Source organism: Schistocerca gregaria, chromosome 4 (assembly GCF_023897955.1).
Source record: "Schistocerca gregaria isolate iqSchGreg1 chromosome 4, iqSchGreg1.2, whole genome shotgun sequence".
Lineage (NCBI taxonomy): Eukaryota > Metazoa > Arthropoda > Insecta > Orthoptera > Acrididae > Schistocerca > Schistocerca gregaria.
The window spans coordinates 758,325,750-758,340,654 of NC_064923.1; the positions used below are offsets into that span (position 1 = coordinate 758,325,750).

Genomic DNA, 14,905 nt, shown 5'->3' on the forward strand with positions numbered 1-14,905 from the left:
TTGAAACCTGTTAACTTGTTGGTCCCGCTCCTATATTTCATAGCCAGCTTTCAGTTCTGCACCAGTCAGTTGCTGGTCGACTACTGTTCCTCAGCTACAAACCTGTTAAGCCGGCCGGTGTGGCCCAGAGGTTCTGGCGCTACAGTCTGGAATCGCTTTGCTGCTACGGTCTCAGGTTCGAATCCTGCCTCGGGCATGGATGTGTGTGATGTCCATAGGTTACTTAGGTTTAAGTAGTTCTAAGTTCTAGGGGACTGATGACCTCAGATGTTAAGTCCCATAGTGCCTTAGAGCCATTTGAACCATTTTGTTAAAAATATGAATTGACCAGCTCTCCAAGGGAGAATATTGTCGCTATTTTACCTGTAACCATCAATCCATTTCTCTAGCAGATGCACCTAAATTTTGATCTCGAAACTATCCTTAGACAATACATTGCAGAATCACTTTAATCGTGCTTTACGGTGAAAATGCTTACGTAACCATTAAAAACATCACTTTGATTAAATTTCAATGGAATTTGACGCTGTCAAAACGGAGCACGCAATCTATTCCCAATTATATTGATCTAATTGGAGGGAATTATAACAATTTACCCCCGGCCGCGGTGGCCGAGCGGTTTTAGGCGCTTTATTCCGGAACCGCGCGACTGAAGCGTGCCAGAATAGCCGAGGCGATCAAGGCGACCGCTCGTGTTAAGTGGGAAACTCGGGTTCGAGTACCGGTCTGGCACAAATTTTCACCTGCCCCTTTGCATTTATTTCAAAGTCCGAAAGCGGCTAATGTTGCTGACAGCCATCGGGTCGTGCGCCGCTTCGGTCTCTGCGCGACTGGACAGGGCTGCATTCAGTTGCACTGAACTGAAATGATCGTACCGCATTTGTTGGCCGCGGTATCCCCTTCGGGATTCGGCCGCCGTATTGCAAGTCTTTTTTCACAGTTGACGCCACTTCGGCGACTTGCGTGTCAATGATGGTGAAGTCCCCTGCCGGGAATAGAACCCGGGCCCCTTTGCGTGGTAGGTGGTAACGGTACCGCTGCGCTACGGAGGCACTGACGGAGTTCCACTGTACAGGCGCACGTATACTGCGACGCGGATGTGTCGCCGCAGCTGGCGCACTCAATTCGCGTCTTTGGGCTGAACGGTTACCACGAAAGAGGGGCGTGTTGCAGAAAGACCAGACTGGAGGAACGTTTCGTGTAATGGAATGATCTGCTGCGGTATTCGTTTAAAACGGCGTTAGGCGTCCTTGCAGCAGGGGAAAGCAGTTCGCGGTTGACTCATCTGCATCAGTGACGGTGTCGGGAACTGCGAACGCAGCCTTGCGAAAGCTAGTGATGTTTCTGGACAGAGAGTAGGTTAGGTGATCCACTGTCTGACGTCCGCTGGGGAACGCCAGCCCCTTCCAGAATCACTGCTCCTTCGTTCGCAGACTATTGTTCAAACAACCTGGCACATCACTCGATGATAAAAAAAACACCAATACAAATACACACGCATATTTCTCTAGGTCGTATTCCCTGTTAACACCACGCTCTGTTTGATTGATGATTCAGATTCGCTTTCGAACTTCCGAAGATTTCACTTCAGAAAACTTGAAAAGATCGTTAATAGACCAAAGTTTTTACAATGTTTGCATGTACAGTTTATGGCTATTATGTGGGTGGCTATCTTTTTGGTGCCCATTTGTTCACTTAGCGATCGTCACGGGTCAGTTTCAAGTCTTTGAAGTAAATGTTCGAAACGTTCAATGTCTCCATGCGCAAGCCGTTAGTGTGTGAGGCTTTGTCGTCACCTCACGGTTGCACTCTTTTACATCCAGTTTTTGCTCGTTGACCTTAAAAAAGATGCCTGTTTAGCTCCTCTGCTGTCCTTCGTATTGGCTTTATCTATTTTTACAGTCGGATTGCATTACTTGTTTCTGAAGAAGTTTCGTGGGCATTCAGATGACCTTGTCATTCAATCCAAGTTGTAAATTTACTTCGCCATCGGTATCGTATTAGCGCGTAAATACAACGAAATTTGCGTTATGAAGTGTTCAGAAAATGTTTATCACCACATGCTTATCTGCGACCTTGTGTGGGCTTAGATTCAAGCGGAGTGAGAACTGAAAGAGTAAGCATTATATACAAAAAAAAAAAAAAAAAAAAAAGAGAGAGAGAGAGAGAATCTATGAAATAAAAAGGAAACAAAATCAATCTCTTCAAAGTGTACTTGCTGAGTAACATGCAACACAGTGTTGACGAGCTGCAGTACAGATTGAACGCTTCTGTTCCCACTGCACGGTCCTCAAAGTACCCTCGATGAAGGTAGAGGCTTTCAGGAGCGCGGTGTAGCCGCGTGTCTGGGGCGTCTTGCCACGGCTCTCCCCGCCGGAGGATCGAGTCCTCCCAGATTGTCCTCGGTGTTGTCCTTCGCGTAAGTTAGTATAAGTTAGGTTAAGTAGTGTGTAGGCTTAGGGACCGATGACTTGAGCAGTTTCGTCCCGTAGGAACTTACCACAAATTTTGAAAAAAAAAATGTAGAGGCTTTCGGCATCCGGACACGATCCCGGCCCAAAATGCGGCTGCCTTGGTGAATTTTTGTCCTTCCATATTTAATGTGGTTACACGGGGTGTTCGGAAATTCCCGTTACAGACTTCTAGGACTTGTAGAAGGGAGTGAGTACACAATATTTTGAATAGGAACCCACGTCCAGGGAAGTACCGTTTCCATTCTAGGACGGTTTCAATTCACATGTGTAAAGCGCCTAACTCAGGTAACAATTCGGAAGCACATATAACTAAACATCCATTTATTACTTAAACACATATGTTTGCAGTAGCACTTAACGATTAAATGTTTACATTATTACAAAACAAAAAAGAACCCAGCATACTGTACGTACAAAATGGAATGTTCGAAATATCCATGAATTACTTAAACACATATGTTTGCATTAGCACTTAGCCATTAAATGTTTACATTATTACAAAACAAAAAAGAACCCAACAAACTGTACGTACAGAATGGAATGTTTAAATGTTAATAGAAACAAATGTGCTCAAGTAATAATGGATGCTTCGTTATGTTCTCTTTCGAATTGCTACCTAATAGTTGTGCTACATCACACATAATTCAGTTCCCCAAGCAGAAGTGGTTAAGTTAAACATCTAAATTGAAGCCGTCGTAGAACGGAAACAGTACGTCTCTGAACGTGGCTACCTAGTCAAAATATCATGTACTCACTCCACTCTACAAATCCTAGAAGTTTTTGCACAGTGGCATACCCGAGATCTTCATTGGCCGCCTCTTCCTCAGGGGTCAAACAAATTCTGTGCTACTAGAGCTGGTCAGAGGGTCCGGTTAACTGGCGACCGAGTGCGAGTCTGGAGGAGTGCCCTCCCTTCGACTATACCCCGGTACTACCGCACGAGCCGATGGACAGTCACAGCCTGTCTGTACCGCGTTCGAGGTTCAACGCATGAATGACGCCGCTGTTCTGTGCGCCAATCCGGCGGGCAAATTCCCGTGCTGAGAACTCTTCTTGCAACAGAGTCACGACGCGCGCGCGGTCTGTGCTCGAAACAACGCTTCGACTCGTGTTCACAGACAGAGCAACGTAGACGTGCCACACTGCCCCACTCACGACTGCAGACGCTCCCTGCTCTGCTGCAGTGAGCTGCACCGAGAATGCAGGCCGCGTGTATCTCCACTGCGCAGATGGCGGCATGTAGCGATTTCCTGTACCCGAAGGAGTACTTGAGGCATGGTTTGAAAACCACAAACTCTGCAAGCCATGACGCTGCTTCAAAACATCTTAAACAATTTGTTAGAAAACCCAGAATGAGATTTTCACTCCGCAGCGGAGTGTACGCTGATATGAAACTTCCTGGCAGATTAAAACTGTGTGCCGGACCTAGACTCGAACTCGGGACCTTTGCCTTTCACGGGCAAGTGCTCTGCTATCTGAGCTACCCAAGCACGTGGCAGGAGTAAAGCTGTGCGGACGGGGCGTGAGTCGTGCTTGGGTAGCTCAGATGGTAGAGCACTTGCCCGCGAAAGGCAAAGGTCCCCAGCTCGAGTATCGGTCCGGCACACAGTTTTAATCTGCCAGGAAGTTAGAAAATGGAAATTTGTGGTAAGGTCTTACGGGACCAAACTGCTGAGGCCATCGGTCCCTAATCCTGCACACTACTTAATCTAACTTAACCTAACTTACACTACGGACAACACACACACCCATGCCCGAGGGAGGACTCGAATCTCGGACAGGGGGAGCCCCACGGACCTGGACACGGCGCCTCAGACCGCTCGGCTACCCCTCGCTCCTGTTAGATATGTCTTCAAAATATTAAAGTAGACTGTCCGACAAAAAGTATCCGGACACCCATGTGTAACGCGGAACTGACTGCCAGACCTCACGACAGGTGCGCCGGCCTGTAATAGTAGGATGGGTCGGTCGAACGACTTCAGTGACTTGGAACGTGGGAAAGTCGCTGGATGTCAGCTGGGTGACGAACCAATCAGGGATATTTCAACCCTTGTTCCGAAGTCGACTGGTGATAGTACGATTGTGAAGTGGAAACGCGAAGGATCCACCACAGGTAAACGAAGAACAGGCAAACATGACGTACTGGCGGAGAGGGACGGTCGAGCATTGCTGAGGGCGGTTGAAGAAAAACACACGAAATCAGCCCAAGGACTCACTCTCGAGCCCAAGAGTGCTACCAGCAGTGCAGTGACCGTGTGTAGGGAGTTGAAGAGAACGGGGTGCAGAGGTCGAGCAGCTGCTCGTAACCAACACATTTCTGTAGCCCGTACAAAGGGACACCTGATGCAGAGAGCGACGCCACTGGACAGTGGATGACTGGAAAAGTGTGACCTGGAGAAATGAATGTCGCTATACGCTCCGGCTATCCGAGCCAAGGATATGTATTTGCCTAATGACTGTAGAACGTTACCTGCCATCACGTATAATGTCAACAGTGAAGTACGGAGAAGATAGTGTCATGGTTTGGCAGTGTGTATCGCGGTTAGGGTGTGGTCCCTCGCTTTAAGCTCAAGAAAACGCTAAATGCGGAAGGATAGGAACATATTTTATAGCGCTGTGTACTGCGTACAGTGGGATTCTTTGTATTAGCATTACAATCAATCCTGTGGTAAGGCAGCAACTGTGACGCAGTGGTTCGTCGAAAATAACATTTCTGAAATGGACTGGCCTGCCCACAGTCCCGACCTGAATCCAGTGTATTACCTTTGCGATGAGTTATATTGTCGACTTCGCTCCAGTCCCAAGCGACCAACATCACTGCACACTCTGGTTTCGCCGCTTGAGAAAGCGTGGGCTGCCGTTCCTCCAACGACATTCAGAGACTTCACTCAAAGTGATCCCAGCAGAGGTCAAGCAGTCATACAGGCGACACTGCCCTCATTACTGTCCACTAATATGGTCCAGACACTTTCGATCAAAGAATGTATCGAGTTAAAACTCTCAGTAACAAATTTTAAGGATGTAAACTGTTGCACTAGTAGTTCCTTCCTCGCGGAAGGAAGGTACTAACAATCTAACAGAAGCAAGGATACTTTTTTCTGCATTTAAATGTTTGTATAGGCAGAACTTTCGCCTCCTGGAGGTTAATCTTGACTAGCCATTCTGTCTTACTCGTAATATCGCAGTTTTCTCAAGAAAGTTTTCCTTTTACACCCACAGCTTTCGAAAGGCGCCAAGAAACCCATCTGATGGGCTATTTGCTACAAACAGTGCCGACCCCTTTACCCCGTAACGGCTACAGATCTGCAACTTAACCCTTAAGGGGTGCTTCACTATCTTGTCACCGTTGTTTGATAATTTTTTTCTCGGGGTGTGTTATAGATATCAATGTCATATTTGGTCAAAATGTTTGTTGATATTTCCTCTACAATCTGCAATTTTTCGACCGGAAATGTCGAAGAGCAAAGCCGGAAGTGCTGTCGCAACGAAACAAAATTTCGAGCTACACCTCCACGCGCGGTATGTAGCAGGTCAGCCGGCTCGTCTGAAATCAAAATTGAGTTGACGGTAGCGAATGGAAGTCATTCCCTCATGTCTTAGCAGATGTCCTGTCATCCTGTCCCTTCTCCTTATCAGGGTTTTCCACATATTCCTTTCCTCTCTGATTCTGCGTAGAACCTCCTCATTCCTTACCTTATCAGTCCACCTAATTTTCAACATTCGTCTATAGCACCACATCTCAAATGCTTCGATTCTCTTCTGTTCCGGTTTTCCCACAGTCCATGTTTCACTACCATACAATGCTGTACTCCAGACGTACATCCTCAGAAATATCTTCCTCAAATTAAGGCCGGTATTTGATATTAGTAGGCTTCTCTTGGCCAGAAATGCCTTTTTTGCCATAGCGAGTCTGCTTTTGATGTCCTCCTTGCTCCGTCCGTCATTGGTTATTTTACTGCCTAGGTACCAGAATTCCTTAACTTCACTGACTTCGTGACCATCAATCCTGATGTTAAGTTTCTCGCTGTTCTCATTTCCACAACTTGTCATTACATTCGTCTTTCTCCGATTTACTCTTAAACCATACTATGTACTCATTAGACTGTTCATTCCGTTCAGCAGATCATTTAATTCTTCTTCACTTTCACTCAGAATAGCAATGTCATCAGCGAATCGTATCATTGATATCCTTTCACCTTGTATTGGACCATAGGAAACAAAATGGCGGCTATTTGAAAAAATAGGGTTTTTTGATCGATTTTTCGTCAGCCAAGTAAAAATATTTATAGTTGATGGATCGTAATAAAAGTGGTACAATTCCTAGACAATTTATTTAGCTTCGTCAGAAGCAAAGATTCATGCCAATCGGTTCAGTAGATTTTAAGTTATCATACCACGCGATGAAAAAATGTCATTTCGAGAAAAACGCGTTTGAAGTTTTGACTACATATAAATGCAATATTATGCAACGTACGCTCAATCTGCTATTCCGGGTGCATAAACTAGTCCTTCCTCTTCCTCATAAGGGGCGTTCTGCTCAATCTGGGCCATCCTGCGGTGCTCCAGAGCCGCTCGTATGGCCGGTGACAAACGGTTTTCGGCCGCTTGAATCCGGTGGTCGACCGAATGCTTGGCGAGCTGCGTCGAAGAGAGTCCCAGGGTGACCTCCATCGTTGTCACGGTCTTCAGAATTGCTAAATACCCTTCGTTGAAGCTGCTCACTGCCAGGAAAGTCGCAATCTCCACAGTCTTTGCACCAGAATGCAAATGCTTGCGGGCTAACTTCCAAACACACGCGTTCAAACTTTCATTTGAATTTTGTGTGTTTCCTCCCAAGCACCGGTACAACAACTTGTCCTCCGAAAGGGCCTCGTAGATCGGATGAATCACATTTTGAACTTCTTTGGAGAGCGGCTGGTCGTGTTGATATTCGTCCAGATGTCCGGTAGCCTCTGCAATGCGCCACTTGCACCAACTAGTTTCCCAGCCGGACAATTCTGGTTTTGTGGGTGGTCATCCGTCGAACATCTGTGGGAATATGTTGCCCAAATTGCCTTCTTCATCTGTTCCACCAAATTGGAGTGCCGTCGGATTGTCAAACCGTAGTACGTCGTAAGATCCTTGATCTCTTTATCAGTTTTAGTCATGGGCAAGCACAAAGAATGATTGTTCGCGGCTACAAAGTCGAAATTCCGGAAAAAAACTGGTTCGTGAAAAAGGCCGATTTGAGGCAGGTGCATTTTTTTGTTCAACCGCGAATAACAAACATTTCCGTTCCGTATTCGGAAAAACCGTTTCAGGATTGGATTCTAAACACTTTTATGGGTCCAAAAATGCAATTTTTAAAAAATCGATTTTTTGAACCGAAAGATAGTGAACCTCTCCTTAAGTGCTCGTACAGCCCCACCGTCACCCAACTGCCCTCCGCCGCTGCTCTTTGAACGCTGCAGGGTACATAGGGAGAAAGGTGTCGGAACTCAAAGTCTCATCGACCTCTTGTCCTTGAGTGAGCTGAGAGAAGGATGCCCTGGCCGAATTTAAATTGTAATGGGAATTTTTACCGCCGAATCGAAACATATTCAAACTCAAAGGTACAGTCCTACATCTCATTTTGTATCTACCTCCTCCCTTTAATGTGATTGTTTTTCCCCTTCAACATTCGACTAACATACTGCTGCCACAGAATCTCCATCGTTGGCCATACGTTGGCCCTCGCAGAATTGATGAAGTTTTACGTGGCCCAACTAGCTGAAGGAGTAAAATTTTCTCGTCCTCTGCCAGGCCTCAGTTTGAGAAGACGGTGTTGCACGAGCAAGTGCAAAACCGACTAGTCTGCAGCTGCAGTGTACTTTCGTCAGCGATACATCTCAGAAACGAAGCTTTAGTTGTTGTCTTCACTATAACAGTCCTTTAGCTCACGGAATTATCCAGAGTTGTATTGGCGTCCCATTGTGCTAAAATAAGAAATGTCGTGAATTTGTGAAATGTTTCAACGAAATCAACTGAAATGCACTATAAATCTTGGCAACTTAGCTAAATAACACCTGCAGAAAACCGCGAATCTTTTTTTATTTTTTATTTTCTTTAGAAATGTTTGTAACATATTTCAGGTCCCGACTGCTGCAAACAAACAAAATGTACACACATCACAAGCAGATACTGAGCGTCGGTCGACCCCGTTTATAAACTGGCTGTCCCACTTAACGTAACGGAGATGTTAAACCAAATGTGTGAATATGTATGTTTTCTGTAATGGATCTGTGTGTGCAGTTTAACGGGTTTCAAGAGGCGTTTGAAAGAACGGTACAGCGATACGATACTTTCGTAGTTCGCAGCTAAACATCGCGAGAAAGTACACGTAGGCGAAGGCAGTCGGCCCAGAGCAGTTTCCGCCCCGTTATGCAACCTTTACACAGCAAACCGACCGGTCATAGCCGTTCTGTCCTTCCTGTATATTTAGCACACTTCCCGCTCCTCCCTCTAAACTAAAACAAACTTCATGTTACTATGACTCTCGCTTGATTGGCTTTCAAATGAAGATGAGAAAATATATAGTTGCATTTCTAAAGTTCATACTTGCTCCAATATCTCCGTTATTCAGTGATGTCTGTAGAGTTTAGCGAACAGAACTTCAGTAGCCGGCCGGAGTGGCCGTGCGGTTCTAGGCTCTACAGTCTGGAACCGAGCGACCGCTACGGTCGCAGGTTCGAATCCTGCCTCGGGCATCGATGTGTGTGATGTCCTTAGGTTAGTTAGGTTTATTTAGTTCTAAGTTCTAGGCGATTGATGACCTCAGAAGTTAAGTCACATAGTGCTCAGAGCCATTTGAACCATTCCGAACCAGAACTTCAGTAAGAATGTAAATGTAAATATCTTGTAGGATTGTTGGCTGCAAATATTGGCCAGAGGTTCAGCTGCCTATAACGGAAATACTCGCTACAACAGTTGTTCTTCTTTAGCCTTATGTACGAGGCGGTGGTAAAGGAAGAGAGTGTGAGAAAAAAGTTTCGCTGAGTGTGAAAAACTCCCAGGAAGGAGTGTTGATTGAGATTTCCCGACATTTGTGGCGTTGCTCTTTCCCAGTTTCTGTAAATTTGGGTACTGTTGATATGAGTGCATAAAAATGAAAGGAATATGATTCAAAAAAGGTTCAAATGGCTCTAAGCACTGTGGGACTTAACATGTGAGGTGATCAGTCCCCTAGACTTAGAACTACTTAAACCTAACTAACCTAAGGACATCACACACACCCATGTCCGAGGCTGGATTCGAACCTGCGACCGTAGCAGCAGAGCGGTTCCGGACTGAAGCGCCAAGAACCGCTCGGCCACAATGGCAGGCTTAAAATGGGGGACTCATCATGTAGGCTACACTTGCTATATTAGTTTTCACGCATGCAGCGAGATCGCTACTCCATGTACCAATGTTTCCGATGCTAATATTGGTTCGAGAATTAATCACGATCCAGCTACATTTCACGAAAGTAACCAACTTTAAAACCGCCCTGAAATACGTTATGACCTAAATTTTGCAAGAAAAACTGTAAAGTGGAATCGGTTGACCAAGCATCTGTTCCACAAGCTAGGAAAACATGAATGCTGGTCGCGTTCACACTGGGGCTAACAAATTTCCACACCCCCTCCCCCCTTCCGCAGCCCACCAGTGTAAGTACTGAGCAGCTTTTATTAAGACAAACAGAAGTGCAGGCACACATTTCATTAATATGTCTGACATTAATGAAGAATGGGTACCGAACTGTAAATGAACCTAATTTTTAATAAAAGTGGCGCATCGTGACACGTACTGAAGACAGCCGGCATTTGCGTTGAGGCTGTCCCGGTGTGAGTCGCTTCGAGACGCCATCGCCAACGCCACTGTCGGCGTCTGGGGTCATCCCACTCTCTTTATTTTGAAGCCACGCACGAACGTCCAGTGTTCACAACACTGCGCCAGCGAAGTGCTTCGGAATTTTGCTCTCGTAAATAATTACTTGAAAAAGAGATTAGAAGGTACTTTTCGTAGTTTCTTCTTGTTATAATTATAATGTAACTGCAATTACATTAGCGTAAATGTTAGTGTCGCGTGAAATAGAAAATAGAGTAAAACGATGTAAGAAATGTATTCTCTTATTGTGACTACAACCGTAATTTTAGGCCTACTTTTACGCGAGATTATCGTACGAAAAGAGTAACATAAGTTTCCATTTCATTCATTTCCTTGTACCTAGCGTTAAATACAACCATCCATGTGTGTCAAGCGTGGATGTTGCTGCAGTTTAACTAAACGGGAAGTGTTTTACACAAATTGTAGCTTACGGCATCATTTGGGCGATTGCAATGGTTGACCAGTGAGGCGCCGGCCGCAGTGGCCGTGCGGTTCTAGGCGCTACAGTCTGGAGCCGAGCGACCGCTACGGTCGCAAGTTCGAATCCTGCCCCGTGTGTGATGTCCCTAGGTTAGTTAGGTTTAATTAGTTCTAAGTTCTAGGCGACTGATGACCTCAAAAGTTAAGTCGCATAGTGCTTAGAGCCATTTGAACCATTTTGAACTAGGTTATGCCAGAAGGGCCGGAAAGTCGTGAGACAGGAGGCTAAGGTTTGTGTCCTCGAGGCAGGGACAGAAAACGCGAATCTTGAATTACGACAGGTGAAGGGGGGAAAGGATGATGGAGAAAGGCAGCAAGCAAAAGGCGAATAACTGAAAATTTTGTTAGAAGTGTTACCAGGAGCTCGAGCGAAGAGTAATGGTGAGTGGTCGTGTGGAGTGCCGAGGCGCAAATGAAACATCGATCAGTGATCGACCATTTATTGACGACAGTTTTAAAACCACCCCGTGTTGTCCCCGGCAGCGGCCGTGCTCGAGTTCGTGCAAGGATTGCTGCTTCCGCAGTCCAGCGTGGCTGCGGACTGCTGTCGGAGCCTCAGCGCTCTCGACGAGTGAAGTTCCCGGCTTCCTGCATACCCCCGCAGCCGCAGCAACGGGCCAGCCCGAGTGGCGGTCCCAGCGTACGCCAGGCAAGCTGGTGCTCGCACCGCCCACCACCTGAGCTGAACAGCCTGCGGGCAGATCACTTCTTCCTGCACAGGGAGATCGACCCAGCTCCCTCCTAAGTCAGTCACCGTTGTAGCTGGCATTAAGCAACTGCCAGGACCGTGGCGCACATATTGGACTTCTCCTCCATGGCCGGACAGCTAAGGACTTGTAGCAGTTAACTCCGAGTTTGCTCAATTCACTTAAGCCCCACCAAATTAAGAAGGCTCTTCTACAGACAATATCTATAATACCAACGAATTGACATCACATTGCGAACCAGACATGGGAGGGCGAGCTTTTATTGTAGGCGATACCGTGATCCTCCTGCGAGAACCCCCTCACTCTTGCTAAACCTCTAGAAATGTCTCAGTTTAGCTTGTGAGTCCGTAGATGGTGGTCTAAGAGGCGTACAGCATAACTGGCCACGCTTTCCCACCTGAGGGCACTCCGTCTTCTGGCCACAAGTGGCCCATCGGGACCATCCGACCGCCATGTCATCCTGAGTTGAGGATGCGGATAGGAGGGCGTGTGGTCAGCACACCGCTCTCCCGGTCGTTATGATGGTTTTCTTTGACCGGAGCCGCTAGTATTCGGTCGAGTGCACCCCGAAAAATGGCAACAGCACATGGCGCCTGGATGGTCATCCATCCAAGTGCAGGCCACGCCTGACAGCGCTTAACTTCGGTGATCTCACGGGAACCGGTGTATCCACTGCGGCAAGACCGTTGCCCTGCTTTCCCACCTGAGTTTTGCGGTAATTAAGCCAGTCCTTGCTTGTACTGACTTAGTGAGCCGCTGCGTACGAATTCTGTCTACTTGTGATGTGAAGAAGCTCTCGTAGTTTTACGTCCTTTTGCAGAGCCGTAGCAACGCCGTCGGATTCTGAAAGTGCAATATTACTGTCTTACTACTGTCTATGTTTTACGTAATGAAGCAGGAAGAAGTTTTTTTTTTCTTTTTGCAAATAATTTTACACGGTATGCCATTACGGCGTGTTTATTTAAGATATACTGTAAAATGAACTGGTTCGCACTAATTATCAGATTTTGCGCGGAACCTGAACATCATTTGGAATTTGACCCCTAGCCAAGAAACAAAACGCATTTAGAAAGAGTTATAGCACCACATCTAGATGAAGTACAAGCAGCGATTAACTCACTTGGGAATTATAAAGCAGCAGGTGAGAACCAACGAGTGGCAGAACTTTGGAAATATGCAAATGTACAAATTATTCTGAACTTACGCAAACATCTTACTGACATTTGGAATATTGAGAAGTTACCAGAGAAATGGAATGTTGCAATAATCCATCTACTACACAAAAAAGGAGATAGATTGGATCCAAATAATTATATGGGTATATCCCTGCTGGATATTACTTTTAAAAAAATTTCCATGGTTCTATATTTCAGAATTTATGAACAGCTTTCGTCCACGACGAAGCTGTCGTAATCAAATTATTAGTCTCAATGGGTAATGAAACATCAAAGGGTCAGGGACAAGAAACTAGTGATCACGTTTGTCGATTAAAAAAAAAAAAACCTACGATAGTATCCATCGTGAATCTCTACTGTCAATTCTTAAAGAATTTGGTTTACATCAGAAACTTGTCAACCTTGTTGCAGTCACCCTTCGAAATACTAAAGTTAGGGCAAGGTTCAGAAATGAATTCTCTGAACCTTTTGAGATTCATACTGGCCTTAGACAAGGCGATGGATTGTCTCCATTACTGTCCAATTGTGTGCTGGAGAAAATCATGCGTGAATGGAACAAGACATGTCCACCATCTGTTAAGATTGGAAGAAAGATTCGACTTAACTGCCTTGCATTCGCAGATGATTTGACGCTGTTAGCAAACAATACTGGTGAAGCAAAGGTTCAGACAGAACAACCAGAACGACGTGCAGCAAACGTCGGATTGTAAATTTCGTTCGAGAAAACAGAAATGATGCCCAGCTTCCCAGTTGACACATCCCATTTCATACTTCATAATGATCAAAAAATTAAAGTAGTTAAAAAGTTTAAATATCTTGGTGAGATTATTACTTGGAATCTTGATGAAAGAGCATCAATAGATAGTAGAACATTAAATCTTCAGCGAGCGCAGAGAACCACGCGGCCAACCTACAAAAAACGATCTGTCTTAATAAATGCTAAATTTCGACATTACTCCTCCGCCGTTAAACCGGAAGCAACATATTCAAGCGAAACACTATTCAGACTAAATACTCAAGCAACAACTAACAAATTGCAGAAGGTTGATAGAGGAATACTCCGAACAACTATCAGTAAGAAACATCAAGTTAATGGGCAGTGGCGACTTTTGCCCAATTCAGTGGTGCATAAAGAAAGTGAATCCATTATTGTTACAATGCGGAAAAGAAGGACTGCATTTTTCGGCCACATATCTCGCCTACCAAATACTAGAATCCTGAAGCAACTTTTTGACTACTTCTGGAACAGTACAACCAAAAACATCTGGTTTAAAGAAGTACAAAGTGATCTGAATGAAATGAACATCAGCACACACCAAATTCAACACAGAGAAGAGAAACTGCTTCTGAATAACAAATACACACGGCTGACATTCGAACCATCAGAACGGAAGAAGTACGTCATACCTGCAGAAGAACGAGCAGCCAGATCACAGCGAATGAAGAAGTTTTGGGAAACGAAGAAATTTCTGACTGTTAAGACCTAAACTTAATCACTGTAGACTCTGTTGTATTATGTTTGAATTTAGCGCTCCAATGTGTGCGTAAAGTAGGTAAATAAATAAATTATCAGCTAACCATTCACGGTACGAGAGCACGGTCTACCGGATGTCTAGATGGAAAGGCATCCTATCGAGGACTGCCAACAGTGGCGTAAAACCGGTAATTTCAGGGTTTCAGCGTTCCTTTATGCGAAATTTGCAGCCTGAAAGGCGTCCTTGTGATATATCTAGGTGACGTTACTGTCTTTGCCCGTTACAGTAGAGCGTTCTGTGTGCTCCCCACTGTAATCAAAGTGCTGATTCAGTTGTTTCGGGTTTCACTCCCACATAGTCTAATGGAACGAGCATCCAGATTGTTTGTACTTCGGACTTCTCGTTTTGAAATATAGTTATCACAGCATTGCATAGCAAGCAGACGTGTACCACTTAGTGACATCTCAGTCCGTTTCTAACAAAATTTTATTCTTGCACTTACCTTTCTACTCTGAAACGACAAATTCGAAATTCAGTTAAGCAATAGATTTCGCTTGCTACATGAATTAGAGAAGGGGGAACCTCATGCAGAGGTAGATGCAGCAGAACAATGGTAAGAAAATTACAGATAAGCTGATAAGAAAAAACAGGACAGGAAAAGAAGACTCTGCTGTTAGGTAGCAGTAATGCAAAGTGTGAGCCCCAGCAGC

The 14,905-nt window shown here is 45.3% G+C and overlaps 1 protein-coding gene and 1 pseudogene across 2 annotated transcripts in view; one reads left to right on the plus strand and one right to left on the minus strand.

Moving 5' to 3' along the window:
- LOC126266718 (titin homolog) overlaps positions 1 to 14,905 on the plus strand; it is a 1,013,152-nt gene that overhangs the window by 941,448 nt on the left and 56,799 nt on the right. The window lies entirely within an intron of this gene.
- Positions 12,120 to 12,236, minus strand: LOC126268377 (5S ribosomal RNA; annotated as a pseudogene).